The 27,658-nt window shown below is 34.4% G+C and overlaps 1 protein-coding gene across 6 annotated transcripts in view; it reads right to left on the bottom strand.

The window, feature by feature from the left end:
• Positions 1-27,658, bottom strand: part of LRFN5 (leucine rich repeat and fibronectin type III domain containing 5) — a 279,327-nt gene that overhangs the window by 111,425 nt on the left and 140,244 nt on the right. For all 6 annotated transcript variants that reach the window (XR_007910227.3, XM_051822187.3, XM_070053334.2 and 3 more), the window contains one exon: positions 24,664-24,838. The gene's annotated coding sequence lies outside the window, so the exon portion shown is untranslated. The remainder of the gene's footprint in view (positions 1-24,663; positions 24,839-27,658) is intronic.

Consider the following 27,658-nt stretch of genomic DNA (forward strand, 5'->3'; position numbering starts at 1 on the left):
TAATAATTACATAACAGATTTTTATTGGCACTCCGTGAAACACTTTGTCTAGCATCTAACAAGGAATTTATCATTAATAAATGTTTTCTTTCTTCTCCTTTTATTGACTTTTTTCATAGCCTAAATCTCATGTCCATCATCTATACTTTTTATAAATAGGATGTGTAGGATACAATTACCACCCAACTCTTCAAAAGCATAAATTGCCAATCCCAAAATAGCATCAAGAGCCCTAAGTCCCGAGTTCTATGTTTGAAGGACAAACACCATCACCATATGCACTTACCTCCCACATACCCAACTATATAACTGACAGTAAATCAACTCAGAGAGAAACGAGGAACATGGATCTGAAGCCACCCCAAGGACAGATAGCTCAAGTGGCTGGAAGATAAGAAAGCGAATGAAGGAGAAGCAGCAACTCTGTGCCAGGGTCATAGAGGCTGCAGAGTGCTCGTTTCTGCAGCACATGCACTAAAACAGAAGCGGCGGAACAGAGGTTAAACAGCAGAGTTTGCTTAGAATCACAGAAATCGAAGTGATGCCTGGAAATGCTAGGCACTGTGGAAAGGAAGAGTGAAGTACAGAGTATAAAACAGTTTTATTAACTTCAAGTTTCTTTTAGATCAGCCCTGTGTTCCCACAAGTGCTTCACACACACACACACACACACACACACACACTGTTATGTGTGCACAGAGTGCCTGGCAGGAATTCAACCTTCAAATTCCATGAGGAAAGAAAAAAGGTGGTGGGGGGTAGGTGGATAGCATTTTCCTAAACAAAAACTATAATAAACTCCCATGGAAGAGTTAAAGCAGTGTTTCCAGTTATTTGAACTCTACAGAAAAGATCTTCATATTCTGACTTTTAGTGGTCCCTTGGCTCAGTGCAGCAACCAGCAATCTATCTGTTTTCCCTCAAGCTAAGTTCACTAGTCAATAAGCTTGGATCATGCACAGCACTCCCAATTGGATTCACACTTCATTTTCAAATTTGAACGCAGTTTCCCAGGTCATCTAAGGCAAGTCAGAAACCAAGTGAAAATAAACAGCAGAAAAAAGTAATGGAAGGCAACTACAAGGAAGAAGGTCACAAACGTCAAGAGAAATATCTAAATTAGTAGCTTCAGTGATATTACAATGGTTATTGCATGGATAAAAATAAATATGGCTCTATGATTAATGACTAGTGAGGTACAACAAGGAGTACATAGCACACAATCAAAATAAAACAAGAGCAATAGAATTAGGTATAAAAATCATCAAACAGACTAAGTTAAATTTTAAAACTAAACAAAGAAAAACACAATAGCATATTCACTGATTAATATGAATATTTTAATCATTAAGGAGACAAAGTTTTCAGAGAAAATAGTGAATTAAATCATAAGAAATTAATATGAAAACTCCTGTTGGTAAAATCCCATCATTTCTGGTCAAAGGGTTTGCTGAATGCCTAATGCAGTGAATGCAAGAATATATATATTTGATACTATTCATTAGGAAATTTCTAGTATTTCTCTCAAAGTTCTATGTCAAACTGAGAGCAGAAACTTTGTAATCTTTGCTCACTATTTTGATTTGAAAACACAACACAGAACCAAAGTCAGCACCTAGCAACTATTTAGTGAAAAACACAAAACATAAGTTATTAAAGTTTAAGAGGGAAAAAGAAGATATGCCACATGGATATGGGACACAAAACACTTGTACTAGCAAGCAGGCCAAACTACAAATTAATAATTTGGTTTTTTTTTCAGGCATGCAAGAACTCATCATATGTTCTTCCCTAAAAATTTTCTCAGGAATCATTTTCTACAATAAAAGTAGTAAATCAAGGAAGAATAAGAATGATTATTCAAGAAGCACAAGAAGCAATGATCTAACCAGATGAGTAATTCTGGAAGACATCAGGATTACAGCTTGGAGAGGGATTGGAGAAGTCAGTCACATTGAAAGAGGGATACATGTGAACATATTTGGAGTCTTGATTTTTTAAAAATTGTTCTAAATAGTTTGAATATTATTTTGAAGCTGACTTATTGAAACAAAGGGATGAAGATATTGAGATACTTTTAAAGGTCAACAAAAGTAATATTTTTTTTTTTTTTTTTTTTTTGGACAGGCAGAGTGGATAGTGAGAGAGAGAGAAAGGTCTTCCTTTTTGCCGTTGGTTCACCCTCCAATGGCCGCCATGGCTGGCGCACTGCAGCTGGCGCACTGTGCTGATCCGAAGGCAGGAGCCAGGTGCTTCTCCTGGTCTCCCATGGGGTGCAGGGCCCAAGCACTTGGGCCATCCTCCACTGCCCTCCCAGGCCACAGCAGAGAGCTGGCCTGGAAGAGGGGCAACCGGGACAGAATCCGGCACCCCGACCGGGACTAGAACCCGGTGTGTCGGCGCCGCTAGACGGAGTATTAGCCTATTGAGCTGCGGCGCCAGCCATGGTAATATATCTTTTTAAGTAGGAAATACTTTGTGAATTTTTGGACTGACACAAAATATGTAAGTGGCACAGCAATTTATGTACTTTTTTTGTAAGAAGTACTTGAAAATTAAATATAGAGATAATTTGAATGGGACAATACCACTGGATATTATCGTTCTTAAAGATAACTAGAGACAGATACATGAATACACACATACATATACACATACACAAAAAGTTTGTTATTTTAAACGCGAATAATTAAATTTATAAATCTAAAACTTTTCTTGCTGAAAAATTTAACAAATCTGAAACAGAGAACTCTAAGAACTGTTTTAAATGGAAGGAAGAAGGAAAAGGATGAGTGAACACTGTCTCAATATTAAATCAACTACATATATTTAAAATATATTAATAATTAATAAATTAATATCAAACTATATATATATTTAAAATAGAACAACACTATCATAAAAGTCAAAAAGCTAATAGATGAAAATATATTTCAATTACTGAAATATAAATATAGACTTTTTAAAAGCTATCATAAAATGGGAAGGTGATATTCAGATAAATGTTATTAGGAAAAATGCCTAAATATTTCAAAATAATCCAATTAGGATCATCCTTTATAGCATTCAGGAGAAAACTGACTCCTTAATAGGACTTTTTTTTTTTAAATTTATTTATTTATTTGAGAGGCAGAGAGATAAAGAGTCAAGGAAGTTACAGCATGAAACAAAGCAGTCACGTGGGCACAAATGGTGCAATACTCATGAGGATGTTAAATACGGCAAGATGATCAGAAATTCATGTGGAATTTTATTATGTATGGTAGAGTTGACATACTTTGATACAATAATGTAATACAAATAAAAACAGCTTCAATCACTAAGGAAATAGAGTCAAAATTTATGTGATATATTAAAAAATTGCTGATATATTTATATAATATAAAAGCCAAAAATATGGCAAAGACTATTATTTTAAGTTATGTACAAATAACAATATATTACCCAATGTTTATAAAAGCATATTTTGGAAGAATATCATACAAAGTATGAAACTCTAAATTAAAATTTTAATTTATTCATATACCATATATTTTCACATGTATGAAATATAATAAAATGCAGATAGCATTTTAATCAGATAAAATGGCAATTTTATAATATGTCAAAATCGGTTTAACAGATGATTTCTAAAGTTATTTTATCTAAAACATTAATAAGATTTTTGATATGCTAAAATACACACCATATTTGGAGTTTAAAAATGCTATTTCTTCATTTAAATTTTGAAAGAACCTTTCCTGTTTTGTATTTTAGAAAGTAACAACTAATTTTTGTACTTAAGAAAACAGGAATTGGGGGCCAGCACTGTGGTGTAGTGTGTTAAGCTGTTGCCTGCAATGTCAGTATCCCATATGGGCACTAGTTTGAATCCCAGCTTTTCTGTTTCCAATCTAGATCCCTCTAAATGGCCTGGGAAAGAAGTAAAGGATGGCCCAAGTGCTTGGACCCTGCACCCATGTAGGAGACCCAGAAGAAGCTTCTGGCTCCTGTCTTTGTCCTGGCCCAGCTCCAGCTGTTGGGTCATTTGGGGAGTGAACCAATGGTTGGAAGATCTCTGTCTTTCCTTCTCTCTCTCTCTGTAACTCTGCCTTTCAAATAAATAAAATAAATCTTAGAAAAAAAGCAAGAGCTGTCTATTACATGTATTTTGCCAGCTCTAGATTAAAAGGGCATTTTAAGCACAGAAACACAAATCCAGTGATAGTGTTCCAAGCCTGGAACATTTTAATAAACATTTCAAAGCACATAGTTAATCTGCTGAGCTGCTATTTATAGTCTTATAAGAACATACATAAATATACAAAATATATGTGTGTACAATTACAATACATACCATATATAAATATACACAAGTTAATAACATATACAGTCATATATAATAATATGCTGCATTGAACATGCTGGTTGTACATGTATCAATAGTAAAGTAAGATTATAATGGTACTGAAAAATTACTATCACCTAATGACATTGTGGTGCAGTACAATACTCATGTTGTTTGTGGTGATGGTGATATAAGAAAACCTTCTGCACTGCCAGTCCCATAAAGTTATAGCACATACAGCTGTATAATCACAAAGTAAATAAGGCTTGACTGTAGCATCTAGATTTCTGTAAGCACATTTTGTCATGTTTGCATGATGACAAATTCACCTGTTTACACATGTCGCAGAATGTATTCCTATAGTTAAGCAATTCATGACTGTATACACATACCTACATATATACATGTATATTTATAGTTTTTAACTAAGGTTCTCAATTGGGAACTTATCTGTATATTAAACAAATGCTAACAATTGAATAAAAAACACATTTTAAAGCAATTGCATTTTTATTTGTAAAAAGAAAATCTTAGATTCAAAGTGCATCTTTTTACAACTTCTGACTCACATAAGCCATACATTCTTATAATTAAATGAATACAGATTTTTTTGTATCTACCAATACATAATCATGTCAATAAAATCACCTTAACATTGCAGTCTGTACCCTCACATCCAGGTTCATCTTAGACTACCCATATACTGTTTTTATATTTCCCCCATGCACTGATTATATCAAAAGTTGACTTTGTCCTGTCAACATTCAAGTTGCAGAGTAACAGATATATTCTCTCATATAAACTGTGTTTATCCTGTTCATAGAGCCTAGTATTTGTCCAAGTAAAAGTGTCCCAGTTTGAACAACAGATTCTAGTTTCACCCTACCAGGGGCCAGTGGTCTGAGTGAGTCTACTTATACTTTTAAATGAATTTTGAAGTTTTCAAGACAATTTCCATGAAATAGGAAAATGAAAAGTACTTTTTTAGGAAAATTATATTCCAAATGTTACTATATTACAAAACTCTCTTGGAAGGGAACTATTTCAACAACAGAATACATATTTGTTATTACAGGGTGCATGTTGACTCATGTTTCAAATCTGTGTGTTTGGTATGTTTTACATATGATTTTGGAGTGCATTCACATTTATTTTGCACATTTATTTTGCAAAAGAATATTAAATGAGTATTTTACCACCTTGCATAGTCAAAGTAAAGGAAATTCAGTGCCTTTTTTGAGTTTTATATTTTAAACTCAACAGTAATCACCTCTTAGCTGACAATGATATTCAAAAGACTTCTTTGGCATAAATTTTCAGGATGGCCTCACTTTTGAATAAAGCATGACCCACAGATATTATCTCATCTCTTTAAGCAATATGACCTGAAAATTGAGATGAAATAAACCTCTTAATGGAAATCCAGTAGCATCAAAGACACTTTTGTCAGTAACAAACCCAAGACTCATATTCAAAGACACTGTTAGCACAAAATATTTTTAAAATGAGATAACCATGCAAAATCTACAAAGTAAGTATAATTTAATCTTGAAACTTTTACTTCCCATTTCAGAACTGAGTAAACATTTGGAGCACAATTAAGTGAAATAAGAGCATAATACAATGAAACACATCACAGGGGAAAGACTGAGTTGTTATTATAAATTATTATCTATTGATTTATATATTATTATTTACTGATCTTACTTTAGTATCAGATGGAACTAGTCATCCTTATTTTAGAAATCTACTATTGATGCTGACTGAACGTTTGTGTTTCTGAGAATATGGTTGTTTGCAAATTGTTGTTGATACATTTACTTTGTAACTTATGAACTAATGGACATCTAGATATTAATTTCAATAAAGTTAAAGTAGTTTCCAGAAGAAATATTCTAAAAACAATAGGTAATCAAATGGTATTTTAAGGAAACAGCATGCACAAATTATGTTGGATCATAATGTTAACGTTTTCAATTTGTATGGAAGTCAACACATTTTAAATTTTTAAGCACCTAATAGCACAGCCAAGACACATAGCAGCACAGAATAAAATCTCATCATAAAATATTATGTGACATTTTAATATAAGTTTCTCTATATTGATGATTTAAAAATATAAAATAAGTATACAGAAGATATAATCACACAATCAACATCTGATTTGAACATATATGTGTGTGTGTGTGTGTATGTATATATATATATATATATATTCTTTGAAAATTCATGGGAAATGGAATTAAAAAGTCATGAGCATTTTCTGTGTACTTCCCTTCTCTGTGTACATGATACCCAACAGTTGTAAGACATATCTTCACATCATACTCTGTAAGATCATTTAACTTGAGCCATATGGGTGGAGGCTTGCTGCAGGAGTTAGGATGCTATTTCAGATGTCTGCATTAGAGGGTCTGGGTCTGAGTCCTGGCTCTGCTTCCCATTCCAGCTTTCTGCTATTACAGAATCTGGGAAGCAGCACAGATGCATCAAGTGTTTGTTTCCTTTCAACTCAGGTGGCAGATCCATATTCAGTACTGGACTCTTGGCTTGGATCTGGTTAGGCCCCAGCTGTTGTAGGCATTTGGGGAATGAAAAAGCAGATGGAAGATCACATCTATCTGTCTGCATCTCTGTTTCTTTCTGTCTATCTCTGTCTCTCTCTTTTAAATATGTAAAGATAAATAAAATTTTACAACAGCTGACCCTATTAAAAACTGAAGTGAATACTAACATATCAAAAATGTCAACAAAGCTAATGGTTATGCTTTAAAAGACAAAAGATACACAGAGTTGATGGATCACTGGTAACATTAAGAATGAAAAAATATAGTGCAAATATCATGAGGAATGAAATACTAGAGAAAACAGACATTATAATAATAGTAAAAGTATGTATAACATATAAGTAAATAACAATAAGTTCTTAAACTGATAAAGGCACAGATTCCTAGGAAAAATATATTACTCAAAATTAACTTAAGTGGGAATGGAAAACCTAGTCTTTTAATTATGAAAGAAGCAGAATGTGTAATCCCAAATTATCTACAGTGAAAATTCCACTCTTACATTTTTGCCGTAAAATTCTACAAAGCTTTCACAAAAGAAATAATTTCAATCCTACATCAACACTTTGCAGAAATAGAAAAAGAAGGAATGTTCCCTAACACACTAATGAAGCAGCACAAACCTGCAGAACAGTAAAAAGGATGACTACAGGAAAATCATTCATAAATAAAATAGCTTAAGAAAAACATTAGCAAACCAGAGTTTATATATACATACATATATATATATATATATATATATATGAGCAACATGTAGTCACAATTAAGGTTTATCTCAGTTACCCAAGATTGATTAATAGTATAAAATCATATGTTCATCTTATGTAAAGAAGCAATGCATTATGTACACTAATCATTAAAAATCAAATCAATAAATTAAAATTTAAAAATAATAACATATAGAATATTTTATGCTTAGACATTTAACTTACTCTTTTTTATATATAAAGAACAAGGATACCTGCCATTACATTCTTTATTTTTTTAAGATTTATTTACTTACTTATTTGAAAGGCAGAGTTACAAAGATGCTGAGGCAGAGCCAGAGAGAGAATAAGAGAGGTCTTCCATCCATTGGTTCACTCCCCAACTGGATGCAACAGCCAGAGCTGCACTGATCTGAAGCCAGGAGCCAGGAACTTCTTCTAGGTCTCCCATTGGGGTGCAGGGGCCCAAGGACTTGGGCCATCTTCTATTGCTTTCCCATAGAAGAGAGCAGGATTGGAAGTAGAGCAGCCAGGACTCCAACCGGAGTTCATAAGGGATGCCGGCCCTGCAGGCAGCAGCTTTACCCACTGTGTCACAGCACCAAACCCCTGCCATTACAATATATTCCAATTTGTACTGGAAGATTTCCCACCAGAGTGAAGCCAGATAAATGAATTAAATAAGGATTGCTGAGAATTGAAGAGGATAAAATAAAACTGTATTTACTCATAAATGTTATATTTGATAACACAAAATATGCACAGACTATACAATCACGTTACTTAAATAATGGAGGGGTTCAGTGAATTTTCTGTATACAAATTCATGTCTAAAATTCTATTGTGAGTTCTGATTTAACAGTGATTGACTAGGTTGAATGGATAATTCTACAAAAACTGTTTCTGTGAGCGGGTCTGTATTTCATGTCACCGAAGTGTTGAAAGTTTGTAATAAGATCCAGAGAAACAAGAAATCTTCTTCTCTCCACAAAAGAAAAACCACAAAGGCAGGAGGGCAGATATCTGTGTCCCTACAATCATGAAGGTACTTGAAGATCCTATAATGATACAGAAATGACCCAGATGCTAAAGTGATGACCACAGGTTTAGGGAGCTCCTTGGGTGTAGACAGACACTAAATTGAGTCAGGGGCTTTCCAGGTAGAAATGTAAGCATACTGTAATTGTGACTGGGACCTGCAAAGAGCAAGTTTACACTTGCTCCAATAGACAATTCCTCAAAAGTTCTGACATCCAGGTTAGAATCAGGCCAAACTCTAATTGAATTCAAACATTTCTCAGCTTGCTGGAATATCTTAGCAAAGTAAATACTCAAAATATTTTCACAATTTTCCATACACATTATTGAAATTAAGACATTTAGAAATTAACCAAATAAAAAGGGAAGGTCTGACTGCACAGTAAGAAGCTAAATACGTGCAACAACAGATGCAAAAGATAAGAAAAAAATTTTGCCTTACCAGTTACCAGACATGGACTTTCAATTATCATTAATTAACATGAATTTAAATGACGAAATATATATGCTTAGTCCAATCATGTAAAAAGGTTAGTTTTGTCATTCTTTTTCTTACAACAGAAACTGTCTAGAAAAAAAATTCAACAAATTTTCTTGAACTCATCAGATGACAGAAATCACAAGAAAATCCAACACAGTGAAATATGGAATCAGGTGCATTCAGAGATACATAATCAATACCTGTTTGCCTGAAATAGAAGTCACCAGAGGATAAAATCACTTAAAACATTTAAATGGTCATTTACACAAATTGCTTAGGGCTGATGAATGTGAGAAAATCTTGGAAGATGTGGTTTTAGGTCCTTCCCCAACATTCTTCTATTTTGTCTCCATAAAGCCCATATAAAAAGCTGAAGAATAAAGAAAAATCCCCTTAGAGATCCAGAAGAGAAAGGAGAAAATTAAACATGCTGAAATGTATCCAAGTTGTTCTTCATAATAAAAGTCTGTATCCAAAGGAAAACATTTTAGCAGGCCTTATACCACCTCTGGGAAAGAATTTCCACCCACTTGAGCCAATTCTGGACTTTCTGATTCATCAAGTAAGAGTAGAAATATTATCACATCACAAGAGCACTTGTAAAGTTAACAGTCAAGAGCACACATGAAGACAGATTTAGTCATGTAGAAGATGTCTCCTTTCGCAGATATCATCACCATAATGGGACTTCAGTGTAATAAAAATAAATTATTATTGAAATATCTGCAAGACACAGACACTTTCTTTGGAGGAGTGGTTAAAGGAGCCCAACATTGAGTGGAGATAAAATAATAAGGACACTAGAAGAATTTGAAAACTTTGACAACTTAGAATAGCAATTATTAAATATTTGCCAGATGAACATATATCCTCACTTAATTAAAGGCTTATTTTACTTCAATTTATTTTGGAAAGAAAAAGAGAGACAGAGAATAGTAGAGCTCTCATTCACTGGTTCATTCACCAAGTGCCTTCAATGGCACTTGTTGGTGAAGGTGGGAACCAAAAACTCAATCCAGTTCCACCAAATGGGCAGCAGAACCCATCACCTCTGCTTCACCAAATCTGCATTATTGTAAAACTGGAGTCAGTATCAGTGCTGGCTATTAAACCTAGGTACTGCAATGCAGCATGCGGTCATCTAAACCAGCATCTTAACCTAAGGTAAATGCCTGCCCCTAAAGGTTTATTTGCTTCTATTTCATTATCTAGTGAAACATGACTGTGCTTAAAAAAATAAAATTACAATATGTGGTAAAGAGTAAGACTGAAAAAAAAAGTAGCTTGAAGAAGGAAAGCAAGCATCAGAAGAAGATTTAGATGTGACTCAGGTTTGGTACTTTTCAGAGAATTTTAAATGACTATGATTAATATGATATGGTCCCTATAAAGAAAGGCAACATGAAAGAACAGATGGATAATGTAAGCACAGAGATACAACTCTAAGAATGAATTAAAAGGCATGGTACTGCTGTTTACCCATGAATATATGAGCTCAAATCACTCCCTAGAGAAGGGACAGTCTCTTTGAAAAATTGTAGAGGGAAAATTGGGTTTCCAGGTTCAGAATTTGAAATAAGACCTGTACCTTACCATGTAAGGTAAGTGTACATATTAAGGTACACTGATCTAAACCTAAACATAAGGCATGAAACCATGAAATTACTAGAAGAAAACACAGAGGAAATGCTGCAAGACATTAGCTTAGTCTTCTTGTATAAGACCCCAGAAGCAGAAGCAATAAAAGCAAAACTAGACAAATGAGATTACATCAAGCTAAGAAGCCACTGCACTACAAAGTAAACAGTCAGTAAAGTGAAGAGGCAACCAACAGGATGAGAGAAAATATTTGCAAGCCATGCATCTGATAAAGGATTAATATCTAGAATATACAAGGAGCTCAAGAAATTCAACAACAGCATAACAAATGAGTTAAGAAATGGGCAAAGGATATGGACAGGCATTTTTCAAGAAAGGAGATACAAATGGTCAACAGACTCTTAAAAATGATCAGAGGCCGGTGCCACGGCTCACTAGGCTAATTCTCCACCTGTGGTGCCAGAACCCTGGGTTCTAGTCCCAGTTGGGATGCCGGATTCTGTCCCGGTTGCTCCTCTTCCAGTCCATCTCTCTGCTGTGGCCTGGGAAGATAATGGAAGACGGCCCAAGTCCTTGTGCCCTGCATCAGCATGGGAGACCAGGAGGAAGTACCTGGCTCCTGGCTTTGGATAGGTGCAGTGCGTTAGCCATAGCAGCCATTTGAGGGGTGAAGCAATGGAAGGAAGACCTTTCTCTCTCTCTCTCTTTCTCTCTCTCTCTCTCTCTCTAACTCTGCTTGTGCAAAAAAATGCTCAGAATCAGGGAAATGCAAATAAAAATCACAGTGAGGTATTATCTCACTCCAGTTTGAATGGCTATCATTCAAAAATCAAAAACTCACAAATGAGAGACAGGATGTGAAGAAAAGCAACCCTAGTACGCTGTTGGTGGGAATGTGAACTGGTACAATCATGATGGAAGACAAAATGGAAATTCCTAAGAAAACTAAAAACAGATCTACCGTAGGACCCAGCTTTCCTACTCCTAGAAATATATCCAAAGTAAATGAAAGCAGGTTAGAAAACAGTTACTTGAACTCCCTTGTGTAACAGATCAATTCACAATAGCTAAGATATGGAACTAGCATAAATGTCCATCAACTGATGTTAGGGTAGAGAAAATGTGTTATATATACATGATGGAATATTACCCAGCTATGAAAAGAATGAAATACTGATATTTGCAACAAAATGGATGCAACTGGAGATTATTATGCTGAGTGAAATGAGTCAGACACAGTAAGAAAAACATCAGTTGTTTTCTCTTATTTACAGTAGTTAACAGAGAGATACATTACTACAATTTTAGTGATCTGTGATCATTTTAAAATTTACAGTGAGTGCAATGGACATCTTTCATTAGATTATCGTTTATACACTTGTCTACATTCCTGGTGAACTATGATCTTTCATTTTTACTTGTTGAACTCTTTATTTAATGCATTAAGTTTTTGACTATAGTGCATAATAAAATGCATATTACAAAAATTAAAAAGGAAAGAGAGAAAGAGAAAGAAACAAAGAAGGGAAGAAAGAAAAGAAAAAAGAAAAGAAAAGAAAAGAAGAAAGAAAGAACGAAAGAAAGAACGAAAGAAAGAACGAAAGAAAGAACGAAAGAAAGAAAGAAAGAAAGAAAGAAAGAAAGAAAGAAAGATAGAAAGAGAAAGAAAGAAAAGGAAGGTATCATTATATTCTTAGAATTGTATCAATTAATTACATTGAATTGGTTCTCTTTGTATTAATACCACATTAACATGAGAATTGATGAGAATTGTGTTGTGGTATTATCATGCATATGCTGTGACCCTGAGAATCTAATGTATTAATGAATCCCTTTAAAAAAAACAACAAACAGCCTATGTAGATGAATACCAAATAAGTTATACAGATATCCCTTCCTTAAAGAGATGGACCATTCTACCCATTCTGTAAGTGTGGGCTGTGTATAGCGATTTTCTTTCAAAAAGTACAAAATGGAAAAGAAAGAAAAAAATAACTTCACAGCACTGAAACCTGACAAACATTGCATTAGCCAGATGACCAAATCAATGGCAACAGCAACATTGTGCTTACTGTATGCATCTTGCTATATGTGATGCAATGGAAAAAGCCCTTTACCTCTCTTGAACTTCCTAAATAAATGCCTAACTCCATTCTCATCCTAAAAAAACCTCAGGCAAACTACATTATTTTGCAAAATACCTGATCAGACCTCTGCAAAAGTTCAAGACCATCGAGAAAAAGGAATGTCAGAGAAACTTTTACTCTCAAAAGGAGCCTAAGGAGACATTAGAACTAATTAAGTTTAGTACCTAGGTACAGAAAACATGCATTAGGAATCAAAGAAATATAAATAAAATATGAACATTGGTCAATAAAACAGGCACAGTAGGGGTGAAAAATACAGCAACAGAAATGAAGAATGCATTTCATGGGCTCCAAGAATATTGAAAACAGCCAAAAAAAGACTGAAGATAAGTCAACAGAAACTCCCCAGACAGAAATTCAAGAGAAAAAAATGGAATAATTGTATAGAATATAATGATATCCAAGAACCATAAGATAATTTCAAAAAATGAAACATAAGCCACAGAAATACGAAAAGAAAAAAGATAGTGATGAAAAAAAAAAGGCTTGAAACAATAATGGCCAATTATTTTGTAAAATTAAAGAAAAAACATCAGACTACAGATTCAGGAAGCTCAGAGAACACCACACAGGATTAATGAAAAACAACAACATCAACAACAAACACACTTAGGCAGAGAGTATTACAATTACAATAAAAAAAATAATGCATTTCCTCTACTTCTGATCCAACTCTCAGCTATAGCCTGGGAAAGCAGTAGAAGATGGTCCAAGTCCTTGGGCTCCTGCACCCATGTGGGAGATCTGAAAGAAGCCTCTGGTTCCTGGCTTTGGATTGGCACATCTCTGGCCATATCTCTTGAGAAGTGAACCAGTGTATGGAAGAACTCTCTTGCTTTCTGCCTCTGCCTCTCTCTAACTTTGCCTTTCAAATAAATAAATCTTAAAAAACAAAACAAAACAAAGCAGTGACAAGAAAATCCAACAATCTAGAAATCTGGTTTTTTCCTTACAAAATTCAAGAGATTTGAGGCTTTCCCATAAAAATAAAAGTTGAGAGAAATAAAAGAAGACAGGCTTGGCCAGAAATGCTAAAAGAATTTCTTAGAAAAAAGGAAAGCTGGTAAGTTGAAACTCAAATGGCATAATGAAAAAGAACATTAGAAAATGAAAAAGTGAAAGTAAAGTAATTTTATTTAACTGATCTAAATGGTGATTATTTGTGCAAAATAATAACAGCAACAATGTATGAAGTATAACATAAATGGTATAAATGGTAGTAATATTTTATCAGTGACGGGAAGAGGGATTAGAAATATCACTTTGTAATTTGTAAACTTGTAAAATCATCTTGTGCTATCTAAAAGTAAATTTTAATGACAAATATACATTGCAAATTCTTGGGCAACCCAACTTAAAAAAAATTATAACCAAGTATAATTAATATCCTGAGGAGAGAAAATAAATTCTGTGAAATGTTCACTTAAAACCAGGAAAGGTAGAACAAAAGAAGTTTAAAACAGTAAAAAGGTAAAGTGAAATGAATGGAAGATAGTTAACATTTGATTGATTAAGCCAACTATATTAATAATTTTAAACATGAATTCCTTACATTTTCCAAGCAAAAGACAAAGATTCTCAGATTTGATTTTTAAAAAGAACTGAACTACACATTTTCTACAAGAAAACAACCATAAATTCAAGACACTGTGATTAAATCTAAGGGTAAAGGGGTAGGCATTTGTGTGTAGTGGATGCCTACAGCCTGAATCAGTGGAGTGCCTGGTTTCAGCCCTGTCTCTACTTCCTATCCAGCTTCCTGCTAATGCACATCCCAGGAGTCAGTATACAACAGCTCAAGTGCTTGATTCTCTGCTACCCACGTGGGAGACCTGAATTGTGTTCCTGGTTCCAGGCTTTAGCCTCTCCTAGATTTAACTGTTGAAAGTATTTGGAGAGTGAACCAACAGATGGAAGAGCTCTCTCTGTTTGTCTGCCTTTGAGAATTGAAAATGAATCTTGATGTGAATGGAAGGGGAGAGAGAGTGGATAAGGGGAGGGTTGCGGGTGGGAGGGACGTTATGGGGGGGAAGCCATTGTAATCCATATTCTGTACTTTGGAAATTTATATTCATTAAATAAAAATTAAAAAAATAAATTAATGTTAAAAAGCTGAAAGGATGAAAAAATAAAGACCATACTAACATACTAACACTAATCAAAAGAAAGCTGTGTAGCTATAATAATTTCAGACAAGGCTGACTTCAGAATAAGATAAGTTACCTGTGACATAGAGGGACATAACCAGAAAGGTGCTAATTCTTCAAGAAGACATAACAATCCTTAACAAGAATGTATCTAACAACAGATGATAGAATTGAGACAAAACTGATGGATCTGCAAGAGAAAAAGGCAATCCTGTTATTATAGTTGGAGACTCCACCACTCCTCTTTTAGCAACTGATTATATAGCCGGGAGAAAATGAGTGAGGATATAGGTGAACTAAACAGCACCATCAATCAACTTGAAATAATTGATTAATTGTGAAATACTTCATCCGACAAGAGCAGAACGCACTTGCTTCTCAAGTTTACATGGCATATTAATCAATGGAGAACACCTTCATAAACACAAAAGGACAGGAAAAAAAGACAGTATGTGCCCAAATGATCATGGAAAGCATTCTGATTTTTATGACAGAAAGAGAAAGGAAAAACATAAAAGTACCAAGCTACTGAGAAACAAGCTTCTAGGAGCAGGCATTAGTCGCAGCAGTTAAGCCACTGTCCAGGATGCTGTCATCTCATGTCCTGCTAACGCACACCCTGGGAAGTAATAGGTGATGACGCAAATAGTTGGGTCCCTGCCACCCATATGGAGGACCTGGATCTAATTTCTACTTCTTGGCTTAGGCCTGGCCTACCCAGGCTGTTATAGGTGATTAGGAAGTGAATCAGCTTAAGGGGAAATTTCTCTCTCTCTCTCTCTGTTTCTCTGTCTTTTTCTCTGTCTTTTGTTCTATGTCTCAAATGAAGAAAATAAACAAATAAAAAATTTGAAAAACACTTCTTAATATCCATTAGGCCAAAATCTAAAGATAATTTAAATGTTTTTCCAACTAAATGAAATCGAAAACAGAAGTCAGCAAAACCAGTGAGATACAGTGTAAGTAAGGCTTATAGGAAAATCTATAGCATAAAAAATCAGTAATATTAAGATTCACCTTGGGAGACTATAGAGAGATGAATATTACAAACAAATAATATGGAAGAAAATGATAATAAATCAAGCAAAAAATGGAAAGCAGGAAAAATATTTGAGAAAAATAAATGTGGGGGCCGGCGCAGTGGCTCACTTGGTTAATCCTTTGCCTGCAGCGCTGGCATCCCATATGGGCGCCGGGTTCTAGTCCCGGTTGCTCTTCTTCCAGTCCAGCTCTCTGCTGTGGCCCGGGAGGGCAGTGGAGGATGGCCTAAGTGCTTGGTCCCTGCACCCACATGGGAGACCAGGAAGAAGCATCTGGCTCCTGGCTTCAGATCTATGCAGTGCCGGCCGCAGTGGCCATTTGGGGAGTGAACCAATGGAAGGAAGACCTTTATCTCTGTCTCTCTCTCTCTCTCTCATGGTCTAACGCTACCTGTCGAAAAAAAAAAAAAAAAAAGAAAAAAAAAAGAAAAAGAAAAAGAAAAAAGAAAAACAAATGTGACAAAATCTGGTCCTTTTAAAAGAGCAATAAAATCAGTAAACTCCTAGCCAAGAATCAGGTTTCCATGGAGATCTGTAACGTTCAGGTACAATTTCAAAAGGCCTACTCCATTGCAGTGTGTGTGTACCACGCCTGGAAGGGGGAGGTGTGAATCATTCATTTCCTTCTTCCAACCCGCTGAAGGAAAGGGTCAGGACTTGATTCAGAGTTTGCTTGTGTGTTATCTGAAGTCTTTATCTCATTTGGTGGATAAAACTATTATCCCTACCTCAACCCCCATAGCTAGAATGCTGGTCCCCAAGGAATATAATTCATATACAAAATAAAATCACTAGGCATCCACTGAGGGTGACATGTGTGTGACTGAGAAAAGCCACCACAGTGTGGGTTGCAAAATGTTTGTGTGTTTTTAAACTACAATAATTTGTAGGAAAAACACAACAAAATATTCAGATTAGCAATAAATTTAAACAAAATGGAAATATGAAAGAGAAATCCACACAAAGATTCTCAGTCTTACTGGTAATCAAGTAGCTTCAAATTAATTCCAGAATTTCATATCAAATATGGAAATTTCATATCAAATACGGAAATTCTAAAATTGTATATTCAGTATCCATAATATATAAGGGATTTATTTAAAACCTGAAGCAGAGAAGAAACTTCAACAGAAAACAATGGAAATGCTTACAATGTGTCATAATTTTACTTACAGGAGATATTTTTATAAGCAATTATTGGACATTGAGTATATTAAACTAGATATTGGGATTTATGATATATTTCATATAATGTTAATCAAACTGATTTTGAAGCTTATTCTTATTTTTAAGTTTTTATTAAACTTCTGTTTATTCAGAATGATTATAGATTGCTGGTTAATTCACAGTGAAGTGAAAATTCTTATACGCTCTAAACACAAACTACTAATTTGCAAGAAATAATAACATATAAAAAGTTCACTTAATACTGAAGACAGAAGCAAGACAAAAGTCTCGGGGTTATCAATACCTTATAAAGATTTCCAAGGCTGGCTTGCTTTATTTATTTATTTATTTATTTATTTATTTATTTTTGACAGGCAGAGTGCACAGTGAGAAAGAGAGACAAATAGAAAGGTCTTCCTTTTTCGTTGGTTCACCCCTCAATGGCCGCTGCAGCCAGCACTCTATATAGGGCCAGCGCACCGTGCTGATCTGAAGCCAGGAGCCATGTGCTTCTTCTGGTCTCCCATGGGGTGCAGGGCCCAAGGACTTGGGCCATACTCCACTGCCTTCCCGGGCCACAGCAGAGAGCTGGCCTGGAAGAGGGGCAACTGGGACAGAATCTGGTGCCCTGACTGGGGCTGGAACCCGGGGTGCTGGTACCGCAGGTGGAGGATTAGTCTATTGAGCCGCGGCACCTGCCCCCAAGGCTTTATAAGACTTATCTTATAAAGATTTCCAAGGCTTTGGACTTGTCTTGTCATTCTTACATTATTGTGAATATTGTCAAACATTTTGAATCAGAATCTTCAAAAACTTCATGGAAATGCATATTATGAAAAAGGGAAGGTTTCAATATTTTTACATAATATAAACACCTTTAAATTTAATTTTGCCATCAATTTTTGAAATGTCCTTGTATGCATTCTTACAGTAAACACATATATTTGCTTGCTATTTCTCAAGAGTATTTTGCGTAAATATGTGTTACACAATGATTAAATAAATGTTCTTTTAGTTTATTTGGAGTAGATTGAAACAGAATTTCTCACAGAGTAATTTCTAATGCAGACTAAAGTTACTCTTTTATTAATGACTGGATTTACATTTGAAAGTGACACAAGAAATATCATCACGAGAAACAAAAGAATTAAAATAAGTGCTTTTTGAAGGAAATGCTTTTGAAGAGTGAGAAGACAGACATAATATTTTTGGTACCAAAAATACATGAGAACAAAATATTTATTCACATGGTTATTATGTGGCGTAAATAAATTTTAAAGAGACTACCAAGACTAAATAACAATCAGATTGCCTCACTTAATTACTTGATAAATTCTTCAATTTTTCCCTTGTCTATCATTAATTTTCATATTGAGACATTACATTTATTTACTTTATTTTCTTGAAAGTAGAGAGACAAAGAGATCTCTCATCGACTGGTTTATTCTGCAAATGCCTGCAACAACAGGCACTGGGTGTTGGGATCTCAATGCAGGTCTCCCAAGTGGGTGGCAGGGAATCATACTTGAAACCATTACCTGTTGCCTCCAGGGTACACATTATCAAGAAGCTAGAAATAGAAGCAGAACTGGGACTGGAACCCAGGCATCCAATATTATGTTCAAATGTTCTAAGCAGCATCTTAACTGTTGTACCAAATGCCTGAGCTTCACAGATTGTTTAATACAAATATGCAGAGGTTGGCACTGTGGGCTAACAGGTAAAGCTGCCACCTGCAGTGCCAGCTGCTCCCTTTCTGATCCAGCTCTCTGCTGTGGCCTGGGAAAGCAGTAGAAAATGGCTCAAGTCCTTGGGTCCTTATGCCTGTGTGGGAGAAGAAGCTCCTGGCTCCTGGCTTCCCATCAGCCCAGCTCTGGCTGTTGCGGCCATGGGGAGTGAACCAGTAGATGGAAGACCTCTTTCTCTCTCTCTTTGATTCTGCCGCTCTGTAACTCTGTCTTTCAAATAATATAAATAAATGTTTAAAAATACAAATTACCTGTATAACTGCGTGAAAAGTATAATATATGTGGGTTTTGCCCCAAAATATTTAGACAGCATCTATCATTGTAAAACTCCCCATAAAATACATTTAAAAATTAAACCATCTTTCTAAACTTTAATAAGAACAATATGTATGTTATGATCCACAAACCCAAAAATGATTCAGATGTAGAGTGTCTGCCAGAATTACTACTATATGACTCATTCTTAGATACCAGTTCCAGGCTGGAACATTTATGTATAAATATATTTTAAAAAGCCATGAATTCTATAGATTCACTCTCATTGTCATCATAACAGTTATATAAGGAGTTATTTTTAAAAAAATAACCTTCCTGAGAATATGAGAATCTACTGTTTCATTTCTAGATACATATAAGAAATATTAAAAAACACTTCATATTATAACCTTGGTAAAATAAGAACATAACTTTTATGTTATAAATAATTTTGTCAATGTTCTCTCTTTAGTTCCACCTTTAATGTAGAAAAGTCTTTTTATGAAAAAATTTATTCTATATTCTATCACTTTGTAAGTAATGAATGCATGTTTTCAATTCTGGATTATTCCTATGCTGGAATCATTATTTCAATTGATACTGAAATAATCTAAGAGGTGCTCATTTGCCCATAATGGAACTCCATTTTTAAGATATAAATTCATAAGCAGATATTAAGAGGTTATTTGTTTTTCCGATATTAAACATCATTTTAAGCCTTCAGGATTTATTTTAGTAACCCATATTTGCTTGCAAATGATCAAAAAGAAAGCTAGATTCTTATTACCAATTTATAATTACCTGATATTACAAAACAGTCACTATAAAAGAAATAGTTACTTTAGAAAAGCACCAAATATTTCACCTTATTTGCCAAATCTAACATATCTGGTTTTTTTTTGTTGTATAACCATGACGAAAAATGTGTTTTCCTGTCACCTCATTTATGCCTTCAACATTCCTATGACATTAGAAGAGACAGAGATCAAACTACCACCTGTTAAAAATCACAGTAATTATCACATCATATACATATAGTCAGGAGCCATGAACAAATTTATCATTTGCAGCTGACCCATATATCACCCGAATGTCAGCATCACCAACAGAGTGCTATAATTAGCCTCTCTCAGTTACAATTTCTCCAGTGCCACTAGGATTCTTACACATTCTAGATATTAAATATTTCTTTGTCAATATATTTTCCATGTTAACTGTATCATATGACTTAACACTTTCAAGATCATTGTCTCTAGGTTTTCTCATGCTGTTATGTTTTCAGCTAATAATGCTATTTCTATGAGGTCCCTGATTTTTTCATGCAACTTTCCATTTATTTCCAACATTAATTGTGTTTTATGTGTGTGGTATTAACTTTTTGGTCATATTGTTAGTGTTTATGACAACATAGTATAGGCAGATTCTTTCCATCTTTCAATGTCTCTCCAAGGTAAAGCACGGATTTTATTGAAGAGAAGTCTTTGCATAGAAAACAACAGTTTTGCTATGAAGTCTATCACATCCTGTTTTGATTTCTGTGTAAGATGCCCCAGTTTATACAGAAAATTGTGTTTCACACTTACTGAAGTACTCCAGAGGGCAGCACACAGCAGTATAAAGGAGGTAAAGCACACAGTGGGAATAAGTTGCTCATCACAATAACTGGGATAATAACCTTTGGTTGACTCAGTACAGTTTGGATTGTTTCCATTGGGCTTCATAGCCAATGCTTTGCAATTAAGATTGTTGCCATGTATCTTATGTCAGTTGCCAAGAGTACTCTCCACATGACAACAGTCTCTCCTGGTCCTAAATGTAAAGTAGTCATTATCTCCCAAAGCAGAACATTCACTCAGACCTCTTCCCAGGACACTTCACAGTAAGAGCTAGACAACCCACAAAGCCAAGCCTAGCAATAGGCAGATTAAGCAAAGACATTTCTCATCAAGTACTGCCAGCTAAGACATTTTTAGTTTTGGTGTCAGTACATAAGGGCTTTGGGGAATATTTTGCATTATACCTCTAGCTTCTGGATTTCTTTTTTTTTTTAACCAAAAAGACATAAAATCAGCTTATTAACAATAGTCAGTGTTGAAACCTATCTCTGATGGCCAGACCAATTCTACATCTATAAAAATTCTACTTCCAACTTCTTAGTTGGAGTGAGTATTTGCAACTCTTCACCACTATTTCTCTTTTCATTGCTTGTTTATTTATTTATTTTCATCTAACTGAATGGCAGAATGACTGAGTGAGAGACAGAGAAATATTGCTCCTTAGGCAGAAACAAACAGGTACAAAGACCAGATGTGAGGCCATGAGAGGGAAGAACTGAAAGGTTTCTGTGCCTGGAAGCTTGAAGTGGGATGACTTTGGGACATTTAGAAAACTGTTACACCTTGCGGAGTATTGAAAACCATGATAAAGAACTCAGTCTTTATTGCAGGGGTATTGGTCTTTAGGGATAACGCAACATTTCAGTTTCATATTTTGTACAGCTCTTTCTGGCTACCTATGGAGAAAAGACAGGCCACGTACATGACTGGATAAGAATATGAAATTCAAGACCAGTCCAGGGAAGAGATGTTGGTAGTGTAATGATGGGGAAAATGGGGAGAGTTATTGAATTCATGATTTTTGGTGTGTATAAATGTGACTAGATTGGATGATGGACTGGATTTGTGGAATGAGAGAGGTGACCTTTTTCTGCTATATTCTGACATCACTTACTGAAATAAAGAACACAAAAATAGTTTATTTGTAGAGATAACCAAGAGATTAGTTTGCAATAAGATAAATTTAAGGGACCTAGATATTTCAATATAGCAACTTAGAATTGACTGGCAAGTTCTATACTGAATATATAAATTTATGAGAGTCATTCTAATGTTTGCTTTCTTTGAATTTTTGATTCTTTTTTTTTAAACAGTGAGCACTGTAAACACATTTCTACTTTGCTCTACTTTAGGGGCTTATTGATACTCAACTCATAAAGCTACATAAACATTATAGTTACCATATTGCTTTTGTCTTATTGATGATTCTGGTTTTTTATCTGTACATGTTCAAGAATAAATCATTGTAGGATGGTTTCAAGTATATAAGTATATACCTAAGACATTAAATATTAAAATATATTTATAACATTCAATACACAAATAATTTCAACTCCCTAATACAAATGATACAATAATAAAATAATGTTTATTAAAGAGAATTTGGGCATTATCAAATGATAATATGTTACCCATTATTATGTTAACCAGTTAAGCCTCTGTCATTTAGAATTAGAGGTGATAATTTATAGTCTTAAACATAGGGAAATTTGTTTCAGATAAATAAAATACATTAAATAATAAGCATTTAATAGCATTAGAAAATATATTAGATTTATATACTTACTAGCATTGTGTTTATGCTATATTAACTTACCTTTTTCGCTATTTATTTATTTTGAAAGTTAGTGTTACAGAGATAAAGGAAGAGACAGAAAAAGAGAGAGATCCTAAAACTGCTGGTTCGCTCCCCAGATGGCTACAAGGGCCATAGTTGGATCAGGCCAAAGCCAGAAGCCAGGAGTTTTGTCCAGGTCTCCAGCACGGATGTTGGGGGACCACACATTTGGGCTATCCTTCCACTGCTTTTCCCAGACCATTAGCAGGGAGCTGGATGAGGAGCATTCAGGATACTGACCAGCACCCATTATAGGATGTCAGTGTCAAAGGCGGCAGCTTCATCTACTACACCACAACTCTGGCCCTAACTTATCTTTACATACAGCTACGCAGGCACGCCCGGCAGATTTCCTGTTCAGACATTGTTGTGCATGGTTTAAATTCATCACTGCTCATGTCAAATGAGAAAATAAGAAAAACAAGAAGATATAAAATAAACTTTCATTGGCTAAGGCTAACTGAAAATACTACAATAAGAAAAACCACCATTAAATCTACCAACGCCATTTCAACTACCCTGCCTTAATCACAAATTCTTTGGCAGCATAAATTTACTATTCAGTATTTCACTCAAAATATACATAGGAAAATGCTTCCTAAAAATAATGATTTATAATCTATCCTCTGTATATTCAGAATCATCATTTTATGCTACAGTTATAATGAATTAACCTCAGACTAACCCAGATATATCATTCTTGTTTGTCTTTAAAGGAGTCCTTCCCCATGACTTTGAGCATACTGGCAACAACATATGGACTTCCTACTTTAAATCTCACATAATTCGTTCATCATGATTCAGAAATAAATTCTTAACAACAGTCTTTATGTTCTTTTGATGACATTTATATTTCGGTTGCAAGCATACTGACATTATACCACATTGCAAAAAAAGCTAAGTCTATTAAAGTGTCTCCTATTCTTCCTTATGAGAAGATTTCAATTGCTAAGTATCCAATCACTGATAGATATTCTAGGCTATATCAAACTTCTGCTCTCTATAAAAATGCACCCATAATAAGTCTCTGTGTGGTGACACTGTGATGCAAATATATCTCCAAAAGCAATGAGAGATGCCTAGATCAAAGAATTGGAGGAAGGGAAAAAATGAAGCTCTCAAATTTAAAACAAGAAAGCTAGAAAATTGACAAAACAGTAGTAACTTAACTATGGAATAGGAAATTCTGAACTTTTTCCTGACAATACATTTTTACTTTTTCAAAGTCTATGAACATAAATAATCTTGTAACTAATCTGCTTACCTGATTTATCTAGAAGTTGGGAAACACAGAGATAAATCTGTAGTTGGGAATTTGATTTTGAATTGTATAAGTACAATATTTTATACATTTTGTAAACTCCTTAGGTACCCTGCTTTCAATTTATTTTTCTACGTGTGATTTTCCTTTGCTTTCGTTTTTCCATTATGCAAAGAGAGTTATACACAGATATAAACTCTTCTTGAATGGCAAACAGAATGCATCATTCAATACACTAATCAATCAGGAGAAGTACTTTTTCTAGCACCAGCCCATTATCATCCATATAGCATTGGGCATCACAATCAGGAAAAGAGCATTCAGCTTTTAAGAATCTAAAGACCAGGGATTTTTATTCCAAATACATAGCTCATTAGTTAAGCAACCATGACAAAATACTGGGTCATAGTAAATCTATCTATTCATTTGCAAACTTTACTGTTTTCATCTCTACCCTCTTTATGCCTCAAAAGTGCAAATATAAATTATCGTGTTTGTGAAAAGCAGTCCAGAAATAATCAGAAATTTTATAAGGATATGAGTTACCAACAAAAAAAAAAAGTGATAAACTTTGTTATTCCAGAACAAAATGACTCAAAATAAACTAAATGATCAGTGAAAAATAATTATTTTAAATTGTATATTAGTTTTCCATATTTCTCGTTAGACTCCCATCAGTGTTTTTAAACCTATCGGCAATGATGACACTAAACACAACACACTTACTTCTGGAGCCTGAAGAGTTCCTCACTGCTGTGAAGGAGTCAGCACTCTGCCTAGCTGCTGCAGAAGACGGACAGGGTGAAAGCATCTCCAAGGCTGGTTCTGAGGATGCTGTCAGAGGAAGGGAGCTCTGGTGCTATGGATCTTCTCAGCACCTGGCTGAATGGTTACAGGGATTCTTCAAGGGAGGCAAGCACAAAAAGAAAGAGGTCAAAAAATGCTTATGTATTATCTCTGAAATAAGAGTTATTGTTAACTGGTGATCAAACTAAAAATAAATCAGGACAATTACTACATAGCATTTAAGTGAGTTTTCATAACAAGGATTCCCAAAGGAATGCCCAATATGTTCTCATTCCAATAAATATGTCATCGTATGGCTTTTCATCTTCCAGAACTCTGCTATCGCAAGGACTAAAGACAGTCAATCACAAGCTGAACAGTTCTATTTTTTAAGATTTTAATTAATTCAACTGGTAATCTAATGTTAAAATATGGCATATGTCAACACATGTTTAACTGCCATCTACTGCATGCCAGGCACTTGACAGTGGAGTTACAGCAATGCATGAACTTGGCAAAGCCCTGCCCTCACTGAGCTAAAAGTCTTATCTTGTGTTACCACTACTTTCTCTAAAAGAGAAAATATAATCATTTAAACACATACATGTAGGAAGGAAACATGCAGGCATGTATGTTAAATTTGTGAAATTTAATGTTAAAATTTATTTCTGAATGTTAACTGATTTCTACTGTATTCTGAGGGTCCCTTGACAACCTAAATAACAATTGACCTGTCTGTATGTGATATGGTATTTTATCTTCTTTCCCCATAACATCTTTTAATGCTGAAAATAGGCTGAATTCTATAGAGTAGGTGTTGACAAAGTGGTTGGGACTGGATTTTGGGTGTGTTCATCTCATGTTGGAGTGCCTGGGTTGAGTACCCCAGCTTGACTGCAAATCCACTTTTCTGCTAATGCACACCCTGTGAGGCAGAGTAGTTGGTCCCTGTCACACCTACAGGAAAACTCAATTCAGTTCCGGATTCCTGTCTATCGCCTGGCCCAGCCTCAGCTGTTGCAGGCATTTGGAGAGTGAGCCAGAGGAAGGAAGATGCAGTCAAAAAAGATTGAATTTTGAAAAAAAATTCTCATAATGAGTAGAAGCATCACACTTTTACTTTGATAATGACAGTATATCTGTAGAAATAAAAGTGAGGAATAGTATAATTCTAAAGCATAACAACAAAACATAAACATAAGTAAATAATAGAACAAAGACAAAATGTTAACTTTCTTTGTTTCTGATGTTTCCATTTATAAAGATACAGAAATGATCTCACAAAGACAAATAGAGAAAATAAATTGCCTTAAGGTACCAACTAGACATTTATTTAAAAATAGTTAATATATTTTCTAATTTAATATTGAAAATATCAGAAATACTATCAATGAACAGATTGGTGGTATAGTAAAATAGCCAATTATAATTTATATATTTTAGTTAATTCAATGAATCTGTCAACCAGCCCTTTTCCTTTTTAAATTTAAAGTTATATTATATGATGTTTATTACAGAATTACACAATCACTATGACTGACGCAAGAATTTAAATCAATCATATGGCAACTACACAAAACAACAATTATTGCCTTTTCATCTATTTCCTTTCACAATTATGTTAAATTAATTTTCACTTCATATATGCATGATAAAACCAAGAAATGCAAAAAGTAAACTTCACTATAAAGCAAAATATGCCCTGTAGAGGGAACTCATTTTGCATTTTAGAATATCCTTTCAGAAATATTTCATGCATATGTAAAAGTGCATGTGTATAGATTTTTCAACATAAAATAGGATATTGTACCTTGTTTTACCATGTTCATTTAAGATCTCTTGAAGAATGTTCCATTTCTGCCTTCTCTCACCAACCCATCCTTTTTATCAGTGCACATCTAGCATAGCATAATAGGCTCAAAAAAATGCCCTCATGGGAAAATGTGATGTGACCTATGTCAAATGCAGGTAGCTTTCACCACTGTGAGTGAATAAATTTATAATCAATCTTTACAAGTAAATATTTAGGTTAAAAATCTCATTGTTTCTATATCTCTGAGCATGTTTCCTTTTCTGTAATTAAGAGGTAGTATAAGGAAAAGGTAAATCTAAATACTCTAATTTTGTTTTATATTATTGCATTTCAGTAGCAAAAATATAAATGCCTCAAAATATTATTCTAACAGCCTCTTTGCAAAAAAGTATTGATCAATAGTATTTCCATGTCTATTTCAGCATGAAAAGCACAATAACTGTTATGACTCCTATCTAAATTGCAATCCCCCATAGAAAATTCTGTTTATGTATGAACACCTACATATTTATTAATGTGAATATTTTACTTTTGCTATAACAACTTTTACCAAAAGCTCATGAAGTGTCAGCTGTCATAAAACATCAATTAATTATTCCAAAACTCAAATGAGTTAAATATAATTTTTATATTATGGCTACAAACAGCAAGGATAAAGAAAGGTCAATTTACACTGAGCATGGTCTTGCAGCTGGTAACAGGCAAAGTCAACCTCTCATCAGGGACTTCTATCTCCATGAAATGCCTTGCATTGTTTGATATAAGTGAAGATTTCAGAAAACTTCTATAGGGTTCTATAATAAAGTACTATTTTTTTTAGTTTACATATTTTTGTGTTTTTTTTTTGTTTTTTTTTTTAGTTTAACAATAATTTATTTTTTATTTTTTAAACTTTTATTTAATGAATATAAATTTCCAAGTACAGCTTATGGATTACAATGGCTTCCCCCCCATAACGTCCCTCCAACCCGCAACCCTCCCCTTTAACACTCCCTCTCCCCTTCCATTCACATCAAGATTCATTTTCGATTCTCTTTATATAAAGAAGATCAATTTAGCATATATTAAGTAAAGATTTCAACAGTTTGCTCCCACACAGAAACACAAAGTGAAAAATACTGT

This window comes from Oryctolagus cuniculus, chromosome 12 (assembly GCF_051225735.1).
Source record: "Oryctolagus cuniculus isolate XC-2025 breed Fujian yellow rabbit chromosome 12, ASM5122573v1, whole genome shotgun sequence".
NCBI lineage: Eukaryota > Metazoa > Chordata > Mammalia > Lagomorpha > Leporidae > Oryctolagus > Oryctolagus cuniculus.